The sequence below is a fragment of the Pezoporus flaviventris genome, unplaced genomic scaffold (genome assembly GCF_033815535.1).
Source record: "Pezoporus flaviventris isolate CSIRO_AGI_PZ_B2104156 unplaced genomic scaffold, CSIRO_AGI_Pfla_v1 ptg000021l, whole genome shotgun sequence".
Classification (NCBI taxonomy): domain Eukaryota; kingdom Metazoa; phylum Chordata; class Aves; order Psittaciformes; family Psittacidae; genus Pezoporus; species Pezoporus flaviventris.
The window spans coordinates 12,427,293-12,452,449 of NW_026892569.1; the positions used below are offsets into that span (position 1 = coordinate 12,427,293).

General features: G+C 47.0%; 1 protein-coding gene across 7 annotated transcripts in view; it reads left to right on the forward strand.

Moving 5' to 3' along the window:
• SLC6A6 (solute carrier family 6 member 6) overlaps positions 1-25,157 on the forward strand; it is a 111,543-nt gene that overhangs the window by 21,455 nt on the left and 64,931 nt on the right. The gene's annotated exons all lie outside the window — the stretch shown is intronic.

Consider the following 25,157-nt stretch of genomic DNA (forward strand, 5'->3'; position numbering starts at 1 on the left):
GGAAGTAATCCAAGATTTCCATTTGGTTTAAGATGTCTGATAAATAAGGGAGCAGCACTTGGAACAGGGGACCCTGGATTCTGCACAGCCATACATCCATTTTACTATGCACTCAGTGTAAGGACAAATCCATTTTAGCCTGCCTTGGATCATAGCAGCATCCTAAAAGTAAGCGGGAGAAATGCCATCATCTTCTGCATCCTTTCATTCTTTGGCTCTCTCCTCCCTCTGTTCTCTCCTCTTGTACCAGCTGCCTGTCAGGATGTTCCCAGCAGGAAACTTGGCAGCATTACGGGTGTATCCTGATGAACTTGCTCTTTCCATGGGCAGGGATCCGTGGGGGACCGTAGCCTTCTCTCTTCTTCTTCTTCATGGTACTCCTTTTGCAATTGCATGGTGGGATCCAACAACTCCAGGACTTTCAGCTCTAAAAGGCAAGTAACAAGCAGCAGTAGCAGATAGTGTGGTGCACAGGAGCACCAAACCAGCACAGCCAACCAGTTGGTGCTGAGGACTCTATGTCTATACTCTTGACACATGGAGTTTTTACCTCAGGCTAACTTAGTCCTGTAAACTGAGCTCTGAAACTGTGCCACAGTATGAACAGGGGTTCACTCCTGAAGCATGCACCTGATCCAGGCTAAGACAGAGATCATAGGATCCTAGAATGGTTTGGATTGGGAAGGACCTTAAAACTCATTTAGTTCTAACCCCCTGCCATGGGTAAGAACACCGTCCACTAGACCAGGTTGCTCAAAAATGTAGATTTAGCATTTTAGGGGCAGAAGATCAAACAAACCAGTGCTGAAAGGTAAGTGTTGCGTATTTGAGCATCACAGCAAGGCACTCCAAAGCCAAGCTAGTTCTGCTTTGATGGCTCCATCAGCACATCCAGAATTGGCTTCTGTTTATGGGACAACCTGTCCCTGGCTCTGAGAGAAGGAGCCTTGTAAATGAGACATGGGGCTGTGCTTCAAGCAGCATCCCTAGAAGCAATAGTTCTGCATTGGGCCTCATTTGTGTCCCTAAAGAACAAATCCTACATCACACCTTCATCCTGTTACAAGTCACATCCTGTTAAGGGTTTCAGATGAAGCATCTCTGTGCTCAGGCCACTCTTTGCTCCTCTCTTAACACCTTAGAAACACATTGAAAACTGGCTGCTCAGGAACAAAGGAGATATGTGAAAGAACTGCAATTCCAGAAACGATGGAGAGTGGGAGTTGGAGCTATTATAGAACATCCCGTTCCAAAAGGAAACAAATGACAGGCTGATGCTGCCGGCGGGAGTGACGTACAGGGCTGCAGCGTGAGTCAGTCCGTGCGAGATTCAGATACGGATCAAGAGGGAAAACATTCGTGGCAGCGGGACCGATCACATGCTCCTGGATGGAATTACCTCAGCTCGTTTTCCAGGCGGGCGTGCAGGGGTTTGCTGCGCTTCTGAAGCGAAAGGCAAAGAGGAAAGGAGTCGCGTGTAGGAGCCGTTCTATCTGTGTCTTCTTGCAGGCTCCTGCTTCCCACCCACGCTCTGCACACCCAGTGATAATGTATCGCAAGCCTTGCACTATCGCACCGTTTCGTTCAGGAAAATGGAATGTGCTGTTGTTGTTGTTATTTGGAATCCCAAAGCACATCCCATTCCAAAGGCATGGCTTCAGGAATGGGATAATTAAGTGGATTACTAAGAAAATATTTGGTTTATCACTGTAGTGGCGTCTTGCTTTAATAGTTTATAGCTTGGTTGGATGCTTGTATTCATTTAAAAATGAAAACTAAAGCCTGAGGATCCTTTTAAGGCCCTAAAGGAGTCAGTGGAGTTCATTCTCTGCTGGGGGGGAGGGGGGGTGGGGTGTGCAGTGATGTATAAATTGTGAACTGTTTATGGTGATGTCGTGGATAATGTCAATGTGAGATAAGAAGCCCTGCTCATGCTTGGAGAACAGGGATGCTTTAGTAGCAACAGTACCTTGAGCTGTTCCCATCCTACCCTTTTTTCTTCCTACCATTTTGCTTTATCGCAGCCCTGTCCAGGTTGTGCCCAAAGAGCATTCTGTGTGACTGCAGTGAGCCATATCAGGAGCTGATGGGGGCTAAAAGCCATGGACAAAACGCCCTGTGAAACAGGAAGGATTTTGTTGTCTTCATTCCCTTTCTGTTTTGACAATGTATTTCAACTCAATCAGGTCCCCATCAGCGTGGCCCCTGGGAACAACTGAAAGGCCCAAGTGTTGTGTGGCAGAGGGGGAAATGCTGGCAGCAGCTGATGGTGGGAACTCCGTGACAGCGTTGCCACCAGAATCTGCGGATCAGTAAAGCGTAGCCGGTGGTGAAACATTGCTTCATTCAGCAGCAAAGCACAACAGCTGCTGTGCCTCCAGATGGGAAAAGAAGGGGATGTTATTTGGCTACAGAGCTTGTAGTGAGGGATGGAGGATTTGGGTTCAGGGAACTGCAGTCTCCTGGTTGAGAAAGGCCTCAGAAAGTGATAGCAGCCATCAGGTGCTTCCCATCTCTTGTGCTGGAATCTCCTAAATGTAGGTGACCTTTCCATGGAGGTTCAGTCAAATCTAAAGCAGAACTGCGGGTTAGAGTCATAGTGTAACCCTCAGACAGGACCAAAATAGCGAGCTCGGAGCAATGACTCAGAGCAAAAGCAGAGCTCTCCATGCACTGGAATGGAGAAGTTTGGGTTGTGCCTCTCTATGTGCCTTATTGATGTTTAAAAGTGATGCTTGATTGAGGGAGCTCACCTAGCACCTTCCCCATTTGCTGGTGTAGCTTAATTCCATCAATGAGCAAACCCTCTGGGATGGCTTTGATGTCCAGCAACACTGGCAAACAGGGAGAAAAATGCTTCATTACACATCTTATTTATAGCAAAGCTCTGGCAAACCAACTGGCTGCTCCTGCCATGGAGGGAAGGGGACCTGCTTGAAGCACATGGGGTGTCTATCTCTCCGAAACAACTAACTCAGACCTGGAGCAGTCTCCCCAAGCCATCATTATCTGCCACATCCCCTCCTCTGCCCTGGCATGGGCACCCTCCCCTCTTATCATGGAGGTGGCAGGGTTTTGTTTGCACAGCTGAGCACTCAAGAGCTGACTCCATGCATCCATGAAGGTCATGAAGTCATTCAATCCCTCCACCAGAATAGCCGGAGTAGCCTCTGGTCTGAGCTCCAGGAGCACACTGCTTGCAACCCCGGGGGGGATAACTTTCCCGTGGTGTTATAAAGCAGCTTTCCTGGAAAAGGGAAGGGTTTGCCAGGACTGCAGTGAGTTTAAGAGTGTGAAGAGCTTTTATTGCAGGCTTGCAGCAGGCTTGAGAACCGGCCGCACCCTCTCTGCCCTAGCCTTAGGTGAAGTGCCAACACCATCACACCAAGAGGTGTTACAGCCCATGCCTGTGTCCCGGTGTGACTGGTGCAGGTAGTGACATCCAACCAGACTTCAGCATGCCAGGAACGCCGGGAGAGGGTTTTCCCTGTGGACAACAGGGCAGCTGTATCTGCTCCTCGTCCTGCTCACCGCATGGCATTCCCCATGCAGCATCCCTTGCTGTCACCGTTGGCCTGTGCCGAGCCGCGTTCCCATCTCCTCACCCTTCCCAAGGAACGGTCCCGGCCGTTCCGCTGGGCACAAAGCCCCACACAAGGCATGCTCGGCTGATGTCACTGCCCTGAGAACAGAGAGCTCTTGATGGGATGCAGGAAAACACCAGCCGCGGGGGAGGGCATCGCTCCAGGAGGGAATGAGACAAAGGTGCTGGAATGACCCTGGGAGCTTTGGGGAGAGGAGAAGGGGGCCACACCTCGGCCCCCAGCACCGAGGGTTGGCAGGAGGTCACCTCCTATTTGGATTTCTTCCCTTGGGTTGTTTTGAACAATCTGCTCTTGTTTTAGGAGGGGATCGGGGCGGGGCGGGGGGGAAGAATAGTTTTATTTTAGAGGAATTCCTTGCAACTGGAGCTGCTTGAGTGAGTCAGGAGCAGAGGAGATGGAGCAGAGAAGGGTGGTGCATGTCCAGGGCATGGAGTTCTCCCACAGCATCAGTAATCCTATCCTTACGGTACCTTTGCAGGGGTGTCTCGCAGCCCCTTACCCAGTTGGCTGCTCCCTATCACAGTGCTGCTGATGGAGGTTTGCAGCATCAGGGCGGTAGTTTTAGCAAGGCTGAGGTGAAGCAAAATACAGGAGTAGCCCAAGGTGCGTGTGCAGAACTGATGCTGCTGCCTCCTGGGAAGGGGCTCACAGCACCGCTTCTCTCTCTGTCAAGCCATATTCCTAAGAGCGATGGCCCTTGTGATCGTGCTGACATGACTGGTGGTTTCTGAGCTCTTCCAAAAGCCTTTGAGATTGCCTAAAGAAAAGCATCAAGTAGTGATGATGATAGAGCGCATTATATCTAATTATATGAACCCTGGAATCGGCTATTTCCCTTTTCTTCCGTCATTCTTGATATAATTGGAAGCAGGAAGACACTCACAAAAGCAATATTGTTTGTGAGCCACCCAATGCAACCCATGTTTGCAGCTTTTCCCTGCGGGTTCAGGACCAGCAGATTGAAATTATCCCCCAGACTTTATACACAGAGTCTAAACTGGCCACTGCATCTGATCTTTCTAAATGGTTCTTTTATGCCTGCAAGGAACCAAATGAAAGCTCCAGCATGAAACAGCATTGAGCTATATTGGGAATCCAGATTCAGCTGCACATCTGCTTCAGAGCCGGAAGTGAGGGTTTGTTATTGTGAGTGCACATGCTGGGAACCAGGATGAGTAAAAACCATGCAAATTCAGTATTTAATTACGAGGCACATGGAATCAGAAAAGCTCATTCCATTAATGGGGAGGCAGAGAGAAATCTATAGGTTTCCTATAGTTGTGAGGTGACGTGTGAATGAGTTGATATGGTGCAGGGGTTTATGGAAATGCTCACGAACTGCACTTTCAGGAATGTTCTCATGACCAGAGATTCACACCGTGTTTACTATTGGCTATTCACTGCCATCACCTTTCACTACTAGAGTCAGGAAAACAGCGTCAGGTGACGGGTACGATCCATCAGCATCCCTAATGAAGAGCTGGGATTGAATAGCTGGAGCAAAGGGATGAGGAATGCCTCAGAGTTTGAAAGTGATGGGCTATGGTGTTCTGTAGGTAACAGGGTTTGAAAGCCACCAGCTTGAGCTTTCCAGTGATTTGCTCTCTAAGATAGGGCCGTGGGCTAAATTTGCAATTAATATTATTTTAAAGAACAGATCAAACAGCTCAAGCAGATTTCCTCTAACTGACAAGTTCCATTAAACAAGAAAGCTCATTCTTAGTAGGAGATTTTAATATAACACTGAGAACAGGGAACAAAACAATGAATGGAAACATATCAGCAGTCAATTTCCTGAGTATTCAAGCCTGCATTATACTTTGTTCTTTGCTACAGCCACGGCTCTGTAATTATCAAGCGTATTCATGGGCCTTTTTCCTATTGACACTCAGCGTGAGCGTGGCTGGAGAGAGATTAAGCTTTTGTGGCAGGCATTTGAATTTGTCTATCTAAAAACAACCTGCAAGGCTGTGGGGAGCTCTGTGTCTCGGGGGGGTTGTGATGGGCTGCAGAACCGATGGGTCACAGGTTCAGGTGTTGGTGGTGTGTAGGACTTGCAGCTCTGGAATGGTTATGAAGCGGTGACTGATGATGGGGCAGAGGCTTGAAGTTGTTCCTGTGGTGTGTGACTGAGAAACGGGTGTTGGACCACAAATAGGGATTGCTGAGTAAGCCATTGTCCGTGGGCTTTTCCATAGAAAAGGAGGTTTGTTATTCCAGGACTTTAACTGGTCTTTCCCACAGACGCTACAGCTTCTTCTCAACTGATACCTCAAGCTGACTCCTCGTTCACACCAGGCCAGGTTATCTCCTACCCGTGCTACCAGTGGAGACTCATTTTGCTATTAACCATTGTCTTTGTGCTCCTTGGATTCTTAGATATTAGGACACAAGCTCTTCCCTGTGAGGGTGCTGAGGCACTGGCGCAGGGTGCCCAGAGAAGCTGTGACTGCCCCATCCCTGGCAGTGTTCAAGGCCAGGTTGGACACAGGAGCTTGGAGCAAGCTGCTCTAGTGGAAGGGGTCCCTGCCCATGGCAGGGGTTGGAGCTGGAGGAGCTTTAAGGTCCCTCCCAACCCAAACCAGTCCGCGATTATCACGCACCCCATGCATGTGGTTGGAAAGTCAGCTCCTGAGCTTGCAGCCCCGCTTCACTCCTCAGCCTTGAGCACACACAGAGTCTTTTCACACAGCTCTGTTTCTGTGTAAACACCATTTTAGCCAGAGATGGAAACCCAAGTCCTGTTTAGGCTCCTTCACAGTGCCATGGAGCAGGAGCATTAGTGTTGGTGTCCTGGCTGTGCTCCAGAGCAGGCTGTGCATTCTGCCCTGCTCACACCCCCCATAGGTTCAATTAGAGCAATCGTTTTCCTTCTTCCCTGCCCTGTCAAGTATTAATACAGTTGCTGTTCAGCTGCTCGTGTGGTCCCTCGCTTAGGTGGTGCGTTTCCATGGCAAAGGCAGACATCCTCGTACGCATACCTGGGTCAGGATTTGGTCTGGATGCCAGGAAATGAGGCTTTCATTGGCAGAAACTGATGTAATTCCATAATGGAGCTGCAGTGGTTTGTGCCATGTGAAGATACGGCCTTCCTACGTGTTTCTCTCTAATCACAGTCTCTGGGTGAATGCCTACAAGCTGTTTAGGCAGCTAGGTTTGCAAATAACCTGAAGTTCAAGCAGTCATTTATACTTATGGTCACAGTGGTGGTATCCAGAGGATATAGGGTGTAATCTTTGAATGTGCTTTTTCCCAGCTATTCAGGAGTGGCTCTATAGAGATATCTGAGCTCTGAGCTCTTTGGCTGTCGTCGGGCAGATGGAGTTCATAACGTGATGGTTGTGTTCTGAATTGCTGGAAAATGTGTTCTTTGGAAACAAATCTCTCCAAATTTGTAGGAAGAATTAAGAACATGGAAGGGTGCCTGAAAGCTACACAGCAACAGGAGATTACATGCTTGCAGCTTCAGCCACCTGGCATATTGAGCATTAATGTTCACAGCTGAGGGCCACAGCACTTACTGTGCTGTTTATGTGATCCGTAAGAGCCTTCCTTTCATCTGGTAGAGAACTTGGCTTGAAACAGCACGTGTCTGAGCTGGGAAGCTGTGTGCCACACAGCGGGGTGAGGTTTGCTGTCTGATCTCTAGTCCGTCATGTGGCCCAGTCAGTTATCACTGTCACATGCATGTGCTTGAATGGATTGACATTTGGGTGCATGGACACTGGAGCAGATCACAGCTCAGGATGCTCAGCTGCTCAAGGCCATGGTAGCTCGACTCATGAAGACCTGTCTAGTGACCAGATGCAAACATCTGGTTGATTTGCATAGGAGGCAGTGGAGTTGCCTACCTATATGCACCTGGCTCTGTATAGACACTGTGATACACTGCAGCGCTTCCACGTGTCCTACATCAGCTCCATCTGTCCTTAAAATAGGATGTGGGTCTCCTGTAGGTCCTGGATTTTACCTGCCAGCCTCATGCTGGTGCCTTAAGTGATCGCAAGCTTTCACAATAGCTCTAGATGCCTCTATTCAGACACCTCGTGCTCACCCACTGAGAAGTGATTCAGCTCAACAAATACAGATAAAATTTGTCTTTAAAATGAGATGTTGGGAAATTAAAAGATCCTTTGTGCGATTAGTACCATTTTCAGTGCAGCTCAAAGCTAAGCCTGCGCCCTCAGCACCGGTGGGAGATGGGCTGGCACCTTCATGCAGCAGCTGAGTGGTCTGCTGGTTTGGGGAAATGTGGGAATGGGATGAATGGATACCTGTGACTGAAGGGTGTGTGTCAGCACTTCTCAGAATTGGCATCATTCTCAAAGCAGCTCTATTAATGTGCTGGCTTTAGACTTTTCTGCCCTGAAAGCTGTTCTCAGAGTGTTACAAGCTGCAGTAATCCTGAAGCCATTCCCACTTGCTCTCTTAAGGCAGCCAGACATCTGGTGCAGCATGACGTGGTGAGTGTATAAACGTGATGCAGCAGGTCACTATATACTTCCCAATCCCGTGACAAGTGCAGATCACCTCAAGGATCAGAGACCAACCTGTATCTCACTTATCTGAACTCTAAATTCCCATGGTTTCAGGTAAACCGTCCTGACTGGGCCTGTTCTCTCACATTACTCTTTTGCCCCAATAACATATTTGTATCCATATGGGGAAATACTTTATGTCTCCAACAGCTTCCCCAAGCTTCTGAATTTCTAAAGTGAGGGTGACACTGTAGGGTTTAAAATGACAGCGTGACCCCACTGTCCCTTCCTTACGCAGGAGCTGTTTGCAGAGTCAGTGCAATTCTTTATATACAGGGGTTATTTTTACCCCAAAACAAAAGGTTGGGTTGTTTTCCCAAAGCAGCCTGTGTCAGCTGTCTCGTACTAACAAAAACCCCCAAACCCCCAAACCAGCATGAGCTTTTATATCCATATCCATGAGTGGCAGGTCACAGATTCCCTGCAGGAGCAGTGGGGAAGGTAAACAGCTCGGAGCATGCCATGTTTGCCATGCCAGTCCACCCCACAGCAGAAGCTGCCCCAGCTTTTCTCCCTCTTGTGCAGCAGATCACATAGTGCTTTGGAAAGAGCACTTAATAAAAAGAAGCCAAATGGAACTCTAATTACAAGGCTCTTCCCTTGCATGAAGAGCCTGTAGGAATTTAGCCACCGTGAGCTAAATCAGGGAAGGTTTTAACTCCCGGGTTCAATGTAAAACTGGATCACGTATGAAGGAATACACCTTTCGTATGGTGCTCCTCAGAGAAAGAAAGTTCTAAGAAGACAAAAGCCCCAAACACCGGAAGGTTTTATTTGTGCTGGTCGTTATGAAGCCAGTTATTATCCTATCAATTGTTTGTGTAGCCACTGTTTACACAAGTGAGGGATGGCACATAAGAACACGTACCAGTTGTCTGCGTTTGCTGATGAGGCCTCAGCTTAAAGCTCCTCCAGTCCCAACCCCTGCCACGGGCAGGGACCCCTTCCACTAGAGCAGCTTGCTCCAAGCCCCTGTGTCCAACCTGCCCTTGAACACTGCCAGGGATGGGGCAGCCACAGCTTCTCTGGGCACCCTGTGCCAGCACCTCAGCACCCTCACAGGGAAGAGCTTCTGCCTAAGAGCTCATCTCAGTCTCCCCTCTGGCAGGTTAAAGCCATTCCCCCCTGTGCTATTACTCCATGTCCTTGTAAAAAGCCTCCTCCAGATTTCTTGTTGGCTCCCTTAAGCTGTTGAAAGGCCACAATAAAGTCTCCCCGGAGCCTTCTCTTCCGTTTAGAAGAGGTTTAGGGATGTGCTGCAATTAGGTGCCGCCACTCTGGGGTCAGGCTGGCATCACCACTTCTCCCAAGCCCAGTCCAGAGGAGGACTGTGCCATATGCCTGCAGGCAGTTGATCGTGGAGGGGGGTCTTCAGGCTGCCTTTTGCTCCCAGTAAGAGCAGGAGAGCCCATTGCTCCGTTACACCTAGCGTTTGGAAAGGGTGTAATTGCAGCATCCCACCTGGCTTTTGCACAGGCTTATGAGGAGACTGAGCAGGTGGAAGTGAGGTATAAACTACCCTCACCTCCTTGAAATCACTCCTCAGAGGATTAGTTACCAGGTAGCATGAGCCTGGGATGAGGTTGCTGATGGAGACCTGACCTCGGCTGTGCACAGAAGGACGGTTTTCAGATCAATGTGCTAACCAGTTGCCAAGGTAGAGGGTTTAACAGAACGGGTGGTGCTGTCCCTTCTTAACTCCAATCCTGCCAGCCATGTTCCACACCATCTGGAGCTCATGCCCAGCCTGCTTTGGGATGCCAGCCAATACAGAATTACCATGGTCTAATCTTGCCACGATGAAAGTGTGAATAACCACCTTGGAGTGTGACTGGAAAACTACCACAACCTCCCCGTGCACCTGAGATGGTGGCTGGGAGGGCATCTGACGACACAACAGGAAGCAGGGCTCTGGAGATCAACAGGAGTTGGCTCTTACCAGGCACTGAGCTGAAACCAGCCATATAACAAAGGGCAGAAGCAGAACATAAGTGCTGAGCCTGGGAGAGGGGACACCCCCCCATCCATGCTCATCCCTATGGACACAAAGGCACTCAGTGCTTTCTGGGAGGACCAGGGCTCTGTTTTTACAGCAGAGCCACAGTCTTTTAAGCCTCTGCAGCAGTCTCTGCTGGAAACCTTTGGTTTCACACTTTGAATTGTTGCTCAGCTCGGATGAGAGCTGGGCTGGGCTTTGGTTTCCAGTGTTGTGGAGTTCCTAGTGGGGATTGTTTTCCTCCCACCCTGAAAAACGATTGCACATGGCTTTCCCTACATTGCTTCTGTGTGGCAAAATGGATGATTTCACTGTAATGGCCACTAAGAATGTTCAATGGCAGCTTTCACTGGTGCCTGGGACACAAGGCCTTTGCTTTAGTGATGGTCATGGCTTAGCATCACTCAGAAAGATTCCCAGGATTTGCCAACACGTGCATGTGCTTTGCCACCTCTTCATTCTCCGTGCACCACAATGTCTTTGCTTTGTCTTGTTCATCATAGATGCCTTCTGTTTCCATCATGTCTCCTCTTTCAGTCTGGCTGCTGTAGGGAGGGAGGGATAACTACAGCAACCTGTGTCAAACTGCCTGAATAAGAAACCTGCGCTTCACGCTGCTTACAGAAGAGATCTCCTCCTGTTTTCCAAAGGATGTTCTCAGAATAGAACCAATTTGAGGCAAAGCTCATGGACAAACAGGTGCCTTTATGCTGCACCACTGAAGAGCAGTGTTCTGCAGCCCTTTTGCACACACTCACAGGTAGAACAGCGGGAATAACTTACCCCCAGATTCCCTAAGCAAAAGCCTGGCTCCATCTCTAAACAAGTGGTTTCATTTTCCTTGTAATCCTCCTGCAGCCCATAGCAGGCGCTGCTGCTGGACCTGTGTTGTGAAAGGTTCCAGAGCAGGCTTTGCTGTTCCCCTCTGTTGAGGTGAAGGGTTTTTCCCTGTTGTTACTGGCATTGAGCTTTGTGGTTGCTTCCAAGGCCGGCTGCTCCGTACACAAGGAGAAGGTACAAGGACGCTGATAGGATGAAATCCCTGACTTCAGTGATTTCAGCATTTATTTTGCACCTCTCCCATTTTTATTTCAAGCTCCCCAGCTCCTTATTTTCAGTTTCCTACAGCAGGGAGCTGACTTTTACCAACCTCATCATTTGTTTCAAGCCAGAACTAACTTACTTTTCTAGTTCAGGTCAGTGGAGTTCCATCCCTAGATCATGGGGAATTAGGACTAGAACAGTGTCTGTAGCACATCCTTTCTGTAGTGCCTTGCACAAATATGAGAGTCATGAAGTAATTCAGGTAAAGTTCCCAGAGTGGTTATCATCAAATCATAGACTGATGGGCTAGTGGTTTAACTTCATTGTAAAGCATGGACTTCACGGGAGACAGCCCCAGCATCGCTGTCTGGGGCTCCTAAAGAACATCATTGCTTGATACCCAAAAGCCCACTGGCAAACTCCTTGTCTTCTTTATGCGAGTGTGCATAAAGAGCAAGCAGCATCAGTTAAATCACCCGTCTTGAGTTGCTCAGTGCTTCAGAAAGGGGCGCTTTGCGTGCATCCCCCAGAGACAGAAGATGAGCCCTGATGTGCCATTCAAAACCGGTGCTCTGGCCTTTACGGATCCAGCTGTAGGCAAGGGCTGGGGTGAAACATGTCGTGGGAAGGCAGATAACACAAACATGAAAGCAGCACAAAACATGAGAGCCTATAAATAGCAGGAAATAAAGAACAATACTGTGATAAAATCCATAAGACAATAAAGACCAATGTGGCAGAGACTGTTTCCCCCCCACCCTTCTCCAGAGTTTCTCCTATTTCCCAAAGCTGCAGAAATCATCTGACTGCTGTGTGGTGAAGCCCAAGCAGTCAAGCACCAACTCAAGTGCTTGGAGCCTTACCCCAAGTATTTCAAAACCCTGTTCTTTTTTCTTTCTTGATGTCCTGCCATGGCTATTGTGGTATTTTAAACCATTCCCAACTCACCAGCTCATCAGAGCAAGGAGAAAAGATGGAAGAGGAAGGAGGGGGGGGAAAGCCCTATGGAGATTTAGAGTCATTAACAGCCTTTATAGGGTTTCAGACATTTTTGTGGTAATTCTTTGGAAAGGACACATCCACGATGGGCTGGGGTTTATTTTGCCATTGGCATAAGAAATGAGACTGTTTCCAAGAAAATGTTTGCTGTTTACTAAGAGGAGGGCAAATGTAACTGGAACATGGCAATGGAGGTGAACGAGGAACCCTTTTAAACGTGGGGGAATTACCAGCTCCTTGAATTCTCTATGAACTGGATCAAGAACCAAGCAAGTCTCTGGCAGCTCCTCCGTGGAGTTAATCTCTGGCTGGGCAGTGACAGTGAAAAGCTCCCTCCCTTCTCTAGTAGCAGTAGCTGAAGGTGGTTAATTATCCTGAGAGATACCCATCAAGTGATGGGTAAGCCTGGATCTCAGAGGAACATGTCCTGTCAGGAGGTAACCACTCTGTGGGCCTCAAATGTCATGAGAACAGCTCACAAGAACACGTTTTGCTGTCTGGGAGCATGAACTTCTCCGGGGACCAGATTTTCCTGGGAATTTCTGCAGGACCTCGCTCCATGGTGCCCTAATTTCTGAACCAAATCTTCAGATGGGGTGACACTAACTTAGGTGAAAGGAGCTGATTTATGGCAGGGGAGGATTGAGGCCTTATTGTAGGGAACAAGAGGATGATATTGGCTCAGGGTTAATGTCAGAGCAGGGCCTGGAGCTCAGGAATTCCTGGGCAGGTCTCTCAGTTGCTTCTGTTAGTTTGTGCTGAGGGAAACCTCCAAGAATATCTGATTTAATGGCAAATGCACTGGTTTTTATTTTGCCATTACTGGTTCTAAGGTGCTTGCCTGTTAATGAATGGGGCTTTTTGTGCTCAAACAATGGACTTGATCCCTCCTGGCTTACCCAATCCTCTTACAGGATCCCAGCAGGGAGACACAAGGACAAGTTCAGAGGTGATGCCAAGAAGGGGGTGCATTATGCCAAAGGTGACTGTTGTGGTTCATGGGGACCAGAGGTGACACCAAGGTCTGAGAAGATCTAACTTAAAGGTTAACTGGCTACCACTAGTGCTACATCCTGAGGCATGGCTAATGAATGGGGGATTTATGTCCCTCCATAGCTGGAGGCTGGATTCTGCATGCATGGGAGCATAGGGATGCTGGGGATGGACTCTTCATTAGGGACTGTAGTGACAGGACAAGGGGTAATGGGTTCAAACTTAAACAGGGGAAGTTTAGATTGGATCTAAGGAAGAAGTTCTTTCCTGTTAGGGTGGTGAGGCATTAGAATGGGTTGCCCAGGGAAGCTGTGAATGCTCCATCCCTGGCAGTGTTGAAGGCCAGGTTGGACAGAGCCTTGGGTGCCATGGTTTAGTGTGAGGTGTCCCTGCCTATGGCAGGGGGGTTGGAACTGGATGATCTTAAGGTAGTTTCCAACCCTAACTGTTCTATGATTCTATGTCCCACCATATGCTCTTCAGCTGTGTCCCTTCATGCTGTGTTACAGAATCATAGACTCAGAATAGTTTGGGTTGGAAGGGACCTTCAAAGCTCATCTAATCCAACCCCCCTTCAATGAGCAGGGACATCCTCAACTAGATCTGCTTGCTCTGAACCACATCCAGCCTGGCCTTGGATGTCTCCAGGGATACCACATCTACAGAGTTTTCAACTCTGTTTTGCGGAGGCAGAAAGCCTCAGAGGATCTCCCTTCGACTCCATGGGCTGCCGCTTCCATCTGAGGCGATATTTTGATCCTAACTAACGTTCACAGTTTCCTCCTGGAGGGCAGTGGGGCAGATATTCCTGTTCCACTTCTTCTTTCTGTGACAGATAAGAACATCTTGAGCGGGGAGGTGAAGCAAATCAGCCGGTTCCTATCTCCTGACTCCTACTCGGTGCTTTAACCCATGTCCACCATCTTTCCTGCTCTGCTGCAGTGCTTTGTAAGGGGTCCTGGTGGCTAGACATTTGACTTCATCTGGCTTATAAAGTTTGGCTTGTTCTGCCTTTCTTGAGCATTCGCCCACGAGGCAGCTTGTGTGCTTTTCTGTATCCAACGCTTCTTTCTGCCTGTTTCTTTTACATTTCCAGAAGGACTTGTTCCTTAGAACAGATGAAGCACGCACTGAGAAAATGAACAGGCCAGATTGCCTAGTGCTCAGCACCCACCGTTGAGGACAGATTTTCCGGAGAGCTCGGTTTCCAAGGAGGCGTCTATATAAGTGACAGATACTCAAAAGTGGAAATGTGCCCGCTTATTTTGGGGCTCGACTAGTGCTAGAGCTGCTTTGAGAAAGTTGCTCTGCTGCAGCTGTTCTCCACTTATGCTACAAGACTTCCAAATCTCTCTCTTTTGTATCCTATTTATCTCCCTCTGCCATACTCCATCCCACAGGTCTCACCTGGCCTCCTCTTCCTTGTTGCCATCTCCTTCTGCATCTAAAAGGTCAGCATGTCCATACAATCATATTTCCTTCAAGGGGCCCATCAGGGCTAACGCCCCCAAATGCAGAACATATGTGCAACATAAATTAATTGTTAAGGCTAATGCTGATTGAAGTTTGGTAGCTCAGCCTGCAGGATATACCATATGTTTGAAGTGTATTGTCCAAGTTTAGATTCTAAACTCCCAAGGGCAGGGACCACTCCTTCCTCTGTGTTTACATAGCATCAATAAGACCAACAGTGCCTGGGTCTGAAATACATTAACCTTAGCCAATGCATTGTTATGTTTAATAATGACTAGTTAACATTAAAGCACAATGGGTAAAATATATAGACGAAGACATAATTTGGCAGAGATTTCTCTCATGTTTTTGATGCCAGATTCCTACTGTATGGTCACTGGTCATCTGAATCATTGGCATTGTTTTAGAAAACTCACCCTTCATGCTGCACCATCCTTGTTCAGCAATTGACACTGAGCCATGGAGCACGATTTAGGGTAACTTAGCCAGAGCTACCTAAGTCAAAAGTCTGAGATAGGAAGGCACCTAAATGAGATGCCAGACAATGAACTCTGGGACTCAGAGAGCCAGGGAGTAGAGGGGCAAAGGAAAATAATGCTTGTGAATGGAAGAACTTAACGTTGTTTCTTATTATTTAGCTCCTTACTTTGTAGTCGCCAGAAATGACTCTCAGAGGTTACTGTGCACAGGCCCTCCAGTGGGAGGATAAGAGAACTATAGGAATAAATCCAAGCCCTGTCTGAACTGACAGGCTGTTTTTCAGCAGGAGTTATGCAACATGTTAGTACCTCTAGGTATAGGACCAGTGGGATTTCAACTTGTACAGCAGATGGTCTGTGCATCATTGCTGGAATGCGCCTGCTGACCCTAGGGCAGAGCCTGAATGGACTTCAAAAGAGAGACTGAGCATGCTTCAAAGTGTTATTGTTTAAATGTTCCACTAAATGGGGACTCCGGAACAAAATATCTAGCTGAGGTCAGTCTGAAAAATGTCAACACACATAATGAGAAAACAGCATGTTGTGTGAGAAAGAATATTTCATAGGGGTATTCTGGCTAGTTTGAGTTGCAAAGAACACTTATCGTGTGTGTCAGCATGTTGTCATATTCTAAGTGTCTTTCCTCGTGAGCTGGAGCTTCATTTGCGTTTGTTGGAAAGATCAAGGTCTGTATGTGAAGGTCAAAAAAGCCTATGGAAAGCATGGTCTGTCCACAGGCAGGTACGCAAGGAGAACCGACACAAGGTATGGTAAAGATGCAATCCAGCATTGTCTTAGCCTTGACAGCCTCCTCCCACTTATTTCACGTAAGGACCCTGTGTTTGGTTTAAAAGCATGATCCTGTGATTTATAATCATGTACTCTGCTCTGTTCTGTTCCTCCCAAAGCCCATAATGCCTGCTCATAGCATATCCTTTCACCAGTGTAATCCACAAGTTTTTGGCTTCTCCTCACTCTGTTCAGGGGGAATTTCAGTAGGGAAAGGATTGAGTTAGTGCTCAAATCAATAGGATTAATACTGCTAAGGAAGATTTCTTAGGCAAGTCAAGCTTAACAAGATCAAGCCTTCAGTAAGAAATTCAAGGTTTGGCCTTTGATTTGCTTTGATGGCCGGGCTGCATCTTTGGTGTCGTGAATGCCAGTGGTCCAGCAGCTTTTGTTCAACAAAAGGTTTCTGTGTTGGCCACTGGCAGTTCAACATGGGTGGCTGAAAAACAGTTTCCTTTACTGGAAGCTGACAACAACAACCTGAACTCTCACAGCACCTTGTCCTGCTGGGGCATGCCTCTATCTTGATGGAGACACGTTCCAATAACACAACGGTTGAAAGCTAACCCTCCCTGCAGGCGTAATAAGGATTCAATGCCAGGAAGAGCAAACAAGACCCATGTTAAAGAAAGGGAAGGCTTGTCCCTTTCACATATCAATATTCAATGAGATCAGCCGACTTGGCACAATGGGGCGAAAAGAAAGCCACCCGGCAAGGTAAAAAGCTGAGGGGCTCTAGAGACCTATATGTGAGGTGTCATTAAACCAAGAAGATAACTCGGGCCTGCTTGTAGAGTTTCTGTGTCTGTGTAATGTGTTGTAACTGACACAAAACTTGAATAGCAATCAATTTAAGTGGGTCAAAAATAGCATCCACACCCTCCCCGGAGTCCTGGTTGTTACTCTCAGTATCACTCCTCAGCTGTTAGCTGCGGCCCACATTAAGCAAGAACTAAAATCCTACCTAAGAAGGGTATGAATTCAGCAAAGCTTTCAGGCTTATGCTTATCTTTGGTGTGTGCTTAACTTCAGCAAGCAGAGAAACTCTTTGTTAAATAAGACTTTTAGACCTGCAGAGAGCTGATACTCGGAGTGCCACCTCTTCTGTTCTGTTTGCCACGTGCTACAAATAGCCGATACTTGGTGTGTGGATTGTTGCTGAGTATTCAGTAGTCAAAATTCGGTGTGTCAGTACGTTAAAGGTGAGCGGTTATCTCAGTGTTCCCAAAGCAAAGGACTTACGACACGTTTCTTATTAACACAATGGGGTTTAGGAATCTTAGTTCCTTTGAAGTATCGTCACCGCAAGACCGTCGCACTCCGCAAACTCCAAACTTCAGCTTGCTGAACTGGTCAAGAGCCCAAGTCAAGACAAAGTGGATTTGTTTTAAAAGTCTGGGCAAAACTGTGCACAACAGGGAAATAAACTGCAGTAAACTGAAGGAAAAGATATTGCATCCATTACTCAGTTTGCATTTTTTACTCAAGTATAATGGGACTATAAACATTTTCTGTCAACAGCTTACAAAGAATCTTGTTCTCAAAGTGATGCATGGTGAGAACTTGCATCTAAATTGGGTACAACTAAATTAGACTCTGAATACAGAACATTCCCCAAGGTGGCTTTTGGCTACAGCTGGTAGAAAGGAGCACACAAATACTGAAAGGAAGAACAGCCCCAAACCTCCCATGAGTCCTCCCCCCTTACGTTCATTGTGCAGGAGTGTTTGGGGAACAGCATGTTCATTTGGGCTTGCACTTTGCGGGCAAGCGGTCCCCAGTTCTAGCAGAAAACATGTTCTTTGGTATTTTCCTCTTGGAGTGCAAAATGTGGCCAAGTGTTTTGCTGAGCAAGGAATGACTTACCAACGCTCCGGGTGAGGCCTTACAGCATTTCAGTTCTTGGCTTCAGTAGGTGGCAGAGATTCTTTACATTCTCTTGCTCATTTACATTAAGCAAACAAACAGAATTCCCGAACCACGAAGCCCACAAATTATGTATTTAGCGAGTCTGTGTAATCACAAGTTCCCTTTATGGTTACTTTTATCTTCTCTCTCTCTCAAGCTTTCCTCTGCCCGTATTGCTGCTGGTCTTTATTAAGCCCCACGTTCTACACACATTTATGTGCATGACTTACTTTATGCTTTTAAGCAGTTGCAGCAAGTTCAATAGGTGTTAAATAGATAATGAACTAGAGCACAATAGAACTGCATAACTGCACAGGTCGGGCTGAACCAAGTTCCAGCTGCACAGAAAGTTCAGCCCATGGGTAAGAGTTTGCAGGGCCTTAGCCTGACGTTTGTGCCGCACCAAGGGACTCTGAATCTGACCAAGATCCCTAGATCCCAACATGCTGTAAGTAATGAACTGATTTAGTGAATAGGCACTAAAATTAGGCACCAAACAGCAAGTGCTCAAAGTTCGTAACAACTCTAGCACAGGGCATTGCCAGTACATCTGCTGACGTTTGCATCTGCAGCTTGTTCATTCAAATGCTGCCTGTTTTGGGAATGCTACAAGATTCCCACCACCCATCAGCTGCTACCTGACCTCTTTAAAATAAACTCGCCTTAATGGGCATGTGCCTGGATCACCAAAGAGACTATCAAATTTGGCATAGCGCCGCAGTAGGAAAGCCAAGCCCGGGTGGCAGTGATTGCTCTACATTCTTCCTCTCCGATATCCTATCGTTAGGTCAAGGTTGTGGCACAGTGACGTGGAACAACGAGCCCCCTGCCTGCACACTGCATGTCCGGTGGTTAAATCATCGTGATTCCAGACAGGAGTACTCTTAATATCAACTGAAGGAAAGGTGAATGACTTGTAAGCACCTTGTGCAGGTAGGGCAGGTTTTAGGGAGCTTTGTGAACACAGGCTGTGCAAACGTATTCAAAGGATGTTCTAGAGGCAAATTGGTTGGAGCTACATTTGCCCAGATGCTCTTGAAGCTGCTTATTAGAGCCCTTGGTTTGAAAATTAGCTGGAACTGATGAGTTGAATCGGTGCTGACTTCAGGGTCTTTGCATGTTAAGAAAACCACAACCGGATTTAATGTGTGCGTATCTGCGTAGCATGGAAATTCAGCTCTCGGTGCTTCTCCTGCTGCTCCCAAGATGAGGGCTTCACAATGCTTTAGCTGTGGAGAGCTCCTGTAGGAGGCTGCGTAACTACTTTGCCTGGAGTTTTTCAGTTAACAAAAAGTGAATAGTTTTGTTTTCCATCACGGTGTTTGATTCTTGTGCCTGCATTCGTTTTGCCTGCGGAGGCACTCTCTGGCACTGAACTCACACCTTCCCTCTCCTGTTAAATGTTCCATTACCAAAGGTGAATAATGAAGACAAATATGAAGCACGAGAGAAGTATGTAATTGCTTACTCAGATAATGAATGTGAAGGATGAAATCACCTCAATCCTGAATTAAAAACAACTACTTCAGGATCCCATTAGTGGTGGCAAAAGATACTGGGAGGAAGTGGGATGTGTTGTCTATAGCACTGGTACTTCTGCTTTCTTGGACTTGCTCCCCTTATAAAGGCAACTGATGAAAACTTTCTTTCACCTGAGTAGTATCATGGAATGGTTTGGGTTGGAAGGGACCTTAAAGCTCCTCAGCTCCAACCCCTGCCACGGGCAGGGACACCTTCCACTAGAGCAGCTTGCTCCAAGCCCTGGCCTTGAGCACTGCCAGGGATGGGGCAGCCACAGCTTCTCTGGGCACCCTGTGCCAGCACCTCAGCACCCTCACAGGGAAGAATGTGGTCCCTTTAGGCACTGGAGCTGCTCTAAGGTCTCCCCTTCAGGAGCCTTCTCTTCTCCAGGCTGACCCAGCCCAGCTCTCTCAGCCTGGCTCCAGAGCAGAGCTGCTCCAGCCCTCGCAGCATCTCCGCATCCCTCTTGTGTTGTTGCCCCCAGAGCTGGACTCAAGACTGCAGGGGGGTCTCACCAGAGCAGAGGGGGATATACTTCGATATACTTTATACTCTAAGAAGGAAAACTCTGTCTTGAGCAGTGGTTTATGCCACTATCTCCAAGCCAACTGGTGGAGCGTATCTGCTCGACCACAAGGCATTGTCACAGCTTGACTGTATCTCTATGGCCACATCTGCTATCAGTCACGAGCTCCATGGCAGTGGCTCTGCCATCTCCCTGCCTTGGCCACCCAATGCCAGACGTGAGCTTGCATCAGCCTTGCCAGTGTGGCAGCTACACTGTGGCTGACCCCTGCCTGGGTGTACAAAGGTGGGAAAAGGGTGGGCCGTTTCCTGCGCTTAAACAACTGAGCTCTGTTAGCTCAGGGACAATTGAGCCTCTGGTGTTTATACTGTCTTTGTCTGCATGAACTGTATGCATACAAGCCCAATGCAGTCACTAGGAGATTTTCATACTGATTTTCATGGTGCCAGCATTTCAGGCATTCCCATCCTGTATCAGTATCTCAAACCTCTTCAAACTGCATTGCGGTTATGCTTTGATTTATCTTTTAGCACTTGTCTTTTGCTGAGGAAACCAAAAGTGGGCACAGTTTTATAATGTATGGTCTTCTTGGTGCTCTATAGAAGGTAAAAGTCACCTCCCTGTGATTAAGTGATCTCTTTGCATAGTCTACTTAAGTAACCTCAAAGAATTCGACACCAAGGATGTCCCAAGGGATTGGCCTCCCAGTGCCACCTTGCAGGATTTGAGTGCTCAGCTCAATGTAAAGCTCAGAATATTGCTGAGGCAGGCAGAGATATTCAGTATCTTGCACTGCACAGAACCCGGATGAATTGTGCACACACCAGCTATAGTGTAAAGAATTCGGGTCAAATCAGAGAATTTCTCTTCTTTCAGCCTCCAGCTCTTCTAAGTGTGTTGCAGTGATTGGGCTCCAGCTGAGAGGAAATACAGAAAGCTTCTTATTTACTAAGTTTTCAGTAATCCTAAAGAAGCCAATTCCTCCCTCCTTGGAATGGCACAGCACGTGTTCCATCAGAAATGTCTTCCTAAATAACACCAGGCACTGAAAATACCTTTCAATCCCCATAGGGTGGGATAGGATTTATAGTATAGTTGCATTGACATCCATCAAGATGCTTACCATTTCCTTCTGGATCCTTCCTTGCCTTATTCTTGATGGGGTGTTAGATCTGCTAAGAGGGGAGAAGGTCCTGTACAGGTGAGCCCATCTTGTAACTCAAAAGTTGTTGGGAAATAAACCTCTTTGGGGTTATTTGCTTGCTTTGCATTCACTTTGGACATCGTCCTGGGTCTGCTTGCAATTTTTCAGCATGAAAAACATCTGGAAAAAATGCTTAGGGAAAACTACAGATTTCAAATCAGAACACCAATAAACCCTACCAAACAAACCAAGCCTTGTATTTGTCTCTAGAGCTTAGTGGCTAAAAGATGATGGCGTAGATGGTTCCTGTATTTATCCATCCTCAAACATCCTTTTCTTCCTCAATGGCAATTACACTCCTGAGAAACACTCGGAGCTGGTCAGATCCAGCCCTGGCATCTTTCAGTGGATTATTCCTAAAATAAAGAGGCTTTTCCAAGCCTGGTGGTTTCAGATGTTACGATCGATGTTTATTCATTTGTCCTGTCTTTCCATGGAACTGGCAATGGCTGCTATTCCTGTATCCAATACCACTGTTATGTCTGTTGCTCTAATCTGGCTACTTATATGGTCTCCACCATCATAATGTTTGAGCACATCCCAAGAATTGAATGAAAAAGAACCTTAGAACAATAACAAATTCCCTTTCTTCCTTCCCAGCCTGGTCTCAGTAAAAGTTTGGAGTTATTGTGCTTGTATATCTGTAAGGAACTTACCGAGGAAAAGCTGAATGGAGGAATAGGGTCCTACATTCAGCTGTGAAAACAGAGTGCGAAGGGCTGGCATAGGAGAGGCCACAACAGTGAGCAGAGCTCCTCTAAGCCAGAAGTAGCTGTGCTTCCCTAGTTTTGCTGCTCCTTAGCCCCTGGCTCAGGAAGTAGTTTTCCATGATTCCTGGAATCTGACAAGTCCTAAAAGTTATGAGGGGCAGAGGGTAGATGTGGGTTTTCTTTTGACAAGGAAAACTCTTAATTTCTGCCTGGAGATGAGTTGCGCTGATAGCTCTCAGTGGAGGGTTGCTTATGTTTATTCTGACCATGTTTGGATGAAGATCAGCATTTCTGTGGGTCTTTCCCCTTGTCCTGTCCCTACAGGCCCTTGGCCAAAGCCTCTCTCCAGGTTACTTGTAGCCCCTTTAGGCACTGGAGCTGCTCTAAGGCTCTTTAAGGAGCCTTTTCTTCTCCAGGCTGACCCAGCCCAGCTCTCTCAGCCTGGCTCCATAGGAGAGGTAATAAGAACAAGCTGAAACTCTTGACATGTGCTTTGAATGCAAGAGCAGCAAATGGAAGAATTACCAATGTATAAAAATATAAGTAAACACATGCCAACATTAATTGGAGGAACATGTCCTTCTCAGTGACCTTAGCCCATGTGACTGTACCTCTGCTATAATGGACACAAGCCCTTGATTTCTCCTCTGTAACCAGTTGACAGAAACTTCATTTCCAGCTGAGATATTAAGCTGCACGTGAGGAAATGATTGAGTACATTCTTGACACACCTTTTTTGAGACCCGGATCAATGAAAAGAAGTCTCATTACATCTCATATTTGGGCTGGAAACTGAGCAATTTGCATAGTTGCAGGAATGAGATGCAGTTGTCTCCAAAGTTTTTGTTGGCAATAGCACAGGCAGCTGTCAGCGCTTCAGTCTAGAAGTAGATGCAGCTCGTTAGGACAGTTGGATATCATCAGATTAGCTGGGCTTGGAGATAGGGTGAGACAGGAAAACATATGACAAGAACTGGCATCGCAAGCCCTCCCCCTTCAGAAATACTACCTCAAAACCAAGGAATGTTGTGGTCGATCGTAGCCAATATCAATAGAATATATCCTAATTTAAGGGCAGACTTGCCAAGTATTTCAGCATGGGTTCCAGTGCCCCTGGTACACATAAAAGTTATGGCATCAGTTCTGGATTAGTTGCTAGGACTCTGGTAATGATGTTCCTGGCATGGCGCTCCTTGCAAACACGTACTTTGGAGGAGTTCCCATCCATGTTTTTATTGTCCACTCGAGCTGTGGTGGCAAGCTGTGTGAAACCTCTCCAGAAAACTGGGAAAAATCAAATCCAAAGGGAAATGAAGCAGCCATACCCGACCAGAGATGGCAAAGCTGTTCTTGTGCAGACCTGAAACAAGGTCTGAAATCAAAAGGATACGGGTTGACTATGTAAGAGTCATGGAGGAGGGAGTTTTAGACTTTTTTTCGATGCCCTTGAAACACTGCCTGAAATACCCTGTTCTGGTACCAGAAAGATGCTTGAGGGCTGGAAACAATTCAGATGAACGGCAAACAAAAGCAACAGCAAAAACTACTGAGTGGCAGCAGGGACTAGTTCTGGAGAAAGCTTAAACAGCCTTGGATCAGTGACAGGCAAAGGTAGCCAAGGTCCTTGACAATACTCCATGTGGATTTGGAAAACATAAACAGCAGCAGGCAGATGAAGTGCTTGGCAGTGTGCATTGCCATGATTCGGGTTCTGTGTTCAAAACCTCTTTGTTCTAAGCACACTTCTGTTTTTCAGAGCTTAAACCTTAGCTTTGCAGCAGGGATACCTTGTGCTTCTTTAGGACTTTTCATCAGATGGTCCCTGACTCATCAAATCATAGAACAGTTTGGGTTGGAAGGGACCTTCAGAGGTCATCTCATAAGGGTGAGTTAAAGGGGCTTCATGTTCAAAACCTTCTTTGAACGGTATTAGGCTTGATCATCATAACTGCTGCCTCCATTCTTAATAATTATAAGGGTGTACAGACAAGAGTCTGATGTTACTTCTCTGCTGAGCAGCACCTCTGCTTACTCGATACTGCTTTAAGGTTGTTAGAGCAGCACCAAAACCACTTCCTAGAGAGCATGGGTGTGCTCTGCAGACCTCCCAGGCCTACCCAGTTAGCAGAAGTTATGAAATTTCATGGAGGAAATACAGTGCAAAGAGGTGTGGAAACCTTAAATGGGGATGTAACCTCAACCGCTTCTTAGTCAATGCTAAGGGAAAACAGGAATGTGATGGGTTTATGTTTAAAACCTCTTTCTTTTGGGGCAACTTTCATTCTGTTCATAATCAAGAGGAGAATGCTTTATAAAGAAAAGAAACAGTTTGGTTTAAATTTGAACAAGTCCCTTAAAATGCTATTTCTGTGCACACTGAGCCTGTGTGACATTGCTTTAAGCCTTATACTTGTATTCACCATTCACTGGGCTTTCATTACTGACGAAATCCCAAATGCCGGCGGATGTGTAAAACCTGCTGGGTGATTTGCAGGATCTTCCAGTGTTGGAAATCTGTCTAATGATGAAATGCTTTATTAATTGCTTCTATTTTATCTGATTACTGGTTATTGCCACGTGAATCCTGAGGGCTTTGCAACAAGGAAGATCTCCTTAAATTATGATTTCTGGGATTACACTAAAATACTGTGTTAAAAACCAGTATTAATTATTATTCAGACACTTCTTAGTTTGAACCATATCTTCCGTAAGACTTTAGCTGAGATAAACCAAGGAATTACCATCTAAGCTGTTTACTATTGCTCGAGAATTCAATTTACTCTTTAATTGTATTGGTGTGATTCGATTCTGGGAAGGAAGGTTCAACCCTTTGGGTTGTAGAGGACCTTAAAGCTCCTCCAGCTCTTCCAACCCCTGCCACGGGCAGGGACCCCTTCCACTGGAGCAGCTTGCTCCAAGCCCCTGTGTCCAACCTGGCCTTGAACACTGCCAGGGATGGGGCAGCCACAGCTTCTCTGGGCACCCTGTGCCAGTGCCTCAGCACCCTCACAGGGAAGAGCTTCTGCCTAAGAGGTCATCTCAGTCTCCCCTCTGGCAGGTTAAAGCCATTCCCCTTGGCCTGTCCCTGCAGGCCCTTGTCCAAAGCCCCTCTCCAGGTTTCCTGTAGGATCCCTTTAGGTCTGCAGAGATCTCTGTGGGTCTTCATCTTCTTTTCCATCTCTGATTTCTGCCCTGCCACCATTTGAGTGCATTACTGTCCCATCATGTGAATTGTTTCATGGCCCAGAGGGGACAGCTGAATTCCTTCTACAAGCAACAATATTGTTTGTGATGCCAATGCCACGACCTTTATTCATGAAAAACAAAGTACAGATGGGGAAAGCAGGGTGGAGGCCTGTCAGAAATGTGATG